This window comes from Pelmatolapia mariae, linkage group LG10_11 (genome assembly GCF_036321145.2).
Source record: "Pelmatolapia mariae isolate MD_Pm_ZW linkage group LG10_11, Pm_UMD_F_2, whole genome shotgun sequence".
NCBI classification, from domain to species: Eukaryota; Metazoa; Chordata; class Actinopteri; order Cichliformes; family Cichlidae; genus Pelmatolapia; species Pelmatolapia mariae.
This window is the reverse complement of record NC_086236.1, coordinates 4,477,672-4,482,641: the sequence shown is the minus strand read 5'-3', so window position 1 is coordinate 4,482,641 and position 4,970 is coordinate 4,477,672. Positions and strand designations below refer to the sequence as shown.

General features: G+C 35.9%; 1 long non-coding RNA gene across 1 annotated transcript; it reads right to left on the bottom strand.

Annotated features, from left to right (window-relative positions):
• Positions 1 to 3,062: 3,062 nt before the first annotated feature.
• Positions 3,063 to 4,675, bottom strand: LOC134637188 (uncharacterized). Its single transcript, XR_010095083.1, has 3 exons — positions 4,415 to 4,675; positions 4,184 to 4,246; positions 3,063 to 3,784 (listed from the first exon to the last, which is right to left on the bottom strand). It is a non-coding gene; the product is annotated as an uncharacterized LOC134637188 (long non-coding RNA).
• Between the last annotated feature and the right edge of the window lie 295 nt (positions 4,676 to 4,970).

The following is a 4,970-nucleotide window of genomic DNA, read 5'->3' as shown; positions in this document are numbered from 1 at the left end:
CTCCTTCGCTTCTTCACCTGCTGCGTCCACCTCTTTCATTTCGGTGATGCAAGGCGATTTACATTTTGGCCAGTGATGCAATGCAGTGGCTTTTTCAGCAAGAACGGCTGATATGCTGAATATAGTTTGTTTGTTTTTCTTATAGGGAATATAAAATAAAGCAAAAATGGTAACTCGCAGAAGTTTCACAGTTTCACAGAGTTTGAGGTGGAATTAAGCCTTTGCACAACACAGGCTTAATTGGAAATGTTCACAAAAGGACGCGATATGCAGACAAAAAAAACGGGAACTTTAATTTGACTTAAGGTTGTACAGGCAGACAGAAAAGCCAATAAAATAAAAGCACAAATAGCTTTCCACAAAGAAGGGACGTAGCAGCTGAATTCAGCAACAGAAGGAAGAATAAAGACTTAGTGAAAAGACACAGACTAAATATACACCAGGGATGGAAGGGCAACAGGTACAGGTGAGCTCAACCACACAATAATGATGATACAGAAAAAGAGCAAAGGGTGGAATTAAAGATAAACAGACCCACAGGAGAAAACAAAATAAAACCGAAGTAAGAAAATACTCACACAGATACAAAACACAAAGAGGACACAAGCCAAAATGAGCTACATAAAAGTCACGTAGAAGCCAAGAACATTACACAGACTATGACGACATGCTTTTCATAGACATCTATATCTATGAAATAGCTAAGGCGAAGATAGAAAATGTGCAACTTCATTTCACTGTCACTTTAAAGAGAGACGCAGAGAACTGCTCAAAACAATTTAAATGGTGACTTCATTTGGTGTGTGTCCATTTTATTTTTGATCAATAGATACCACGTCAGCACTCTTTAGTGCTACTTTCTCCACTACATTTCAGTAACAAGTACGAACTAAAGGTTTGAGTTGTGTTTTTGTATTAAATCAATTTTTCTTTTCCAGCTGAAAACAAATTTGTTGTCATCAGAATTCGACACCCTCTTGACTTATGCAGAGCGAGGCAGTAAAAGAAATCAGCTTAAACAGCTTATTTCACAAAGATAAATGATTATTCAGACTCAAGTTGGGGAGCTTCAAGAAGGGGCAGTATGCAAGATATACAGTATGGCTGTAAGGAATTGGAGCAATGGTAAAAGTTAACCTCTAACCTATGTTTACTCATGTAGCTTATCAAAGACATAAAAGTCACAAATGGCTGTACAACAATTACATTTTAATAATAAAAAATATTAAATAATTAATCTAAAAAACACACAAACATTTATTAAATGTCTTTAAAAGCCTAAAAAGAGCTGAAACAGTAAATTCCTGAAAGGCTGTGTCCTAACTTGACTGACTTTAATGTATTTGTACTTTTGTATGAAAAATTCTACTTCAAATCCACTATGTTCTGAAAATATATGTACTTTTTATTCAATGTAATTTATTTTAATTTTACTGATTACTTTAGAGGAAAATATGTCCTTAATAACAATTCTGCTAATAGTATTTAAATTACATTATTTTAAGTAAAATGATTAAAATGATATACATCAAGGACTCAGTAATTATAATAATTATATAATTTACACGACTCTAAATAGGTCATTTTACATAATGAACATGATTGTAAAAATTTTAGCATCAGCCTGTTTAAACAGAGCGACTTTTACTGAAGCAAAGGGTTTAAATTCTTGTCTCAGCACTTTGTCAATCACTTGTTTCTGTGGCACTTAGAAGGCAGTGGCCATCCTCCCGCTGTTTCCACCACTTACTTCACATTTCCATCCTTTTGTTGCCACTGTCAGAACGTGCTCATTTCATTCTTAAGATGGTCTCAGTCTAAACATTTGATATCTTTTCTGTTTTAATTTACATTTTAGACAGCTCCCAATCATTTTTTTAAAACAGGATTTGTAATCTGGAGCTGTGCCTCTGAGCTGAGTCCGTTGAAGGGGGTAGTTTTTGTGCAACAGATGCAGAAAACGTCATGTTTCTCATTGGTGAGGGCAAACTCATTTTTGGACGACATCCTGGTTATGCCTGCTAATGACATTCAGAGTCTTAGACACCAACACCAGTGGCCTACTTTGTGAAAAGAAATCCACATCTGCACTAAAGTGTAATGGACTCTCTTAGTTTTATTAATTGGTCCTGCAGTACCTGCATAATGTTGATGAAATCGGCACTGAGATGGGTCTAATATCATGTTGATGAAGACTTTATCATGGTGTCTAGAAGCCTGCTGTTGAAGGAAAAAGCGAGTGCAACTATGGAGTCGACTTCATTCCATATTGCCCCCCAAAAATGAACAAATTAAGTTCAAAATAGCAGCGTGAAGAAAAATAGCATTGAACCAATATTTGAGGTCACTGTTTTAGTTACAGTCATATTCAGTCCTCTGGCTCTCCCGCCGTGATCTGATGAGTCTGCATAATAAGAAGACAGACAGCAGATGAAACAGCTCAGGGTTATTGTGATGGTGGAATATCAATCTATTTCCAGTAACATCTGATGAGTGCAGAAGCTGTAATATGTTTATCTCTTATCACATTAAAAAAACAGCACAGTGTTATTTAAACAGCTTGATGATGTTTTGGAAACTGATGATGATGATAATAAGACAGCTGAGCTCAAACACAGGTACAGTATGAATGCTCTGAAATCACAGCACTGCACTCACTGCTTCTCATTAACAGGATGTGGGGTGAGGTTAGATTCATGAATTGATTTGCATACAAGGAAAACATGCTGGCTGAAAAAAATCAAATATTCAAAAATGTTTTTTTTTTTACTTCTTTCATTCACTGTAAAATCTAATTAGTTCCCAGAACTCAAAAAAATTATGGAAACTCGTTGCCTCAAAAAAATTGAGTAAAGCTTAGCTAAAAATGACTAAGTTAGGACAACGTATTTATTTTGAGTATTCTGTACAAGCTCATTTGTTCCCAGAACTCAAAAAAATTGGATCAAGTTTACGTAAGATGACCAAGTTAGGGCAACTTACTCATTTTGAGTACACCCTACTCAAAATGTACACAGCCGTGTTAGTTCCCAGAACTCAAAAAAATTATGGAAACTCGTTGCCTCAAAAAAACTAAGTAAAGCTTACTTAGGATGACTGTTAGGACAACTTATACATTGCAAGTCTGCAGTATTAAGAATAACTTGATATTTCTGACTTTCTGACAATACTAATTTTTTACCTACTGACAAACATTTCAAGTTCAACTAAATGAAAAAACAATTTGTGGTACCATGAATATCATTAAAAATAATTAACAACACTTTTGTAATGATGTTAAAATGAGCACAACTTTTATTTTCAAACACAACAAAGTACAACAGCCAACATACTGGACACTGTTCTGCTGAATAAAAATGATATTGCCATCACTGTTATAATCTTACAACGAAACAAAGTCTTAGATGTAATTATTCTGAAAATAAGTTTAGGCCTACCACAAGTTTGTTTTGTACTTACATTATTTATATAATCAACATAAAATATTTATTGTTCTGTCACAAGTGCAGTCTCTAATTTAAACAACACATTCGTTTTTCATTCCAACACAGGAGCTGGAATGTTGTAATATTTTAAGGATGGCTTGTTTCCAGTCCAGGCATTACTGCCTGAATGACTGTCATGGATCGAGGTGATCCAAATGTAAGTGCAGAAGAAAGTCTTTAACTTCCCTTAAGTACAGTCGCAGTGGATGTGGGTTGGAGATGCAATGAGCTTGAACCTGCAGGCGACCATCTTCACTGACCACACCATCTGTGACGGGGGACTCATCTCTCCTGGTGTCCTGCAAGCAAACAATCATATTTTTTGGAACATGAACTTAATTGCTTTCTTAAAACATTTTTTCTGCATTTGGTATAAAACAGACTCCAATTTAGACAATCTCAGGCTCCCTCCCCGCCGGAGAGGTGACATTCAATGTCCCAAATTGTCAGTCTGGATAGCCGTGACCACCACGCAACACACAATATTGTCATGAAAGAATAATTTTAAAAAGGGCTATGCAAACATGGGCAATAACTTTCATTCTAATGATGTGCAAAATGATTTTGGGCACAAAACAAATTTTGCTGTTAGAAAACTTGCAGACTTCACTATATACAGTGTAGACTCTCTAAACTAAGTTTGGGGGATGTGATCTTTCAAGAAATGCAGACCAAACTGTTGTTGTTTGTTTACTTACACAGCATGTCTTGTAGAATTAACTGGAGTCACAGCAACAGCACAGTGCAGTCATATCTCAAGTCTAATAACAGAAGACAGGAAAAGATCAGTAAAGAAACAACTTCCCCAAACCAAAGCACAAATAAAACAATAAGTAAGACAGGCTGATCTAAAGTATGATTAAAGTTCAGCCTGATTAATATAAATGTCACTGACAGTTGCTAATATATTGGAAAACCAAAATACTTACCACTGAGTTGATGTCTTTCTGTCCAACAACAGGAGTGCTGGTCCCGAGCCTCAAAGACAGTAAGAAGCAAGCAGAGGGAGAAAAAACAGAACATATTTCAGAAACTGATTTGATCCTTAATGGCTGTGCAATCACTGTAACATAGAGTTCGCTTATGTTGTTAAATAAAGGCTAGATTTGACATTAATAGATGCCACAGATGTTCTAAAGCTGCCACAAAGCATGAAAAAATAGACGTCTCCGAAAACGTCGGAGCATTTTTGCAAATATGTGATGTCTTGATAAATCGAGCAGATATTTGAAATTCACACAGCTACATTCTTGCCTGAAAATATCTTAAAAGTTTATTTTGTGACCCAGAAAAAGTAATACGTTTTTCAGCAGTGCTCCTCCGCCATTGCCGCGCTTACAAGTACGCACAGGCTCCGACAACCGTGGCCGACAAATGCGATCCTCTTTTTCCCCAGACTACCCTTTCTGGGTCACAAAATAACATTTTAAGATATTTTCAGGCGAGAATGTAGCTGTATAATGCTCAAATATCTACTTAATTTAT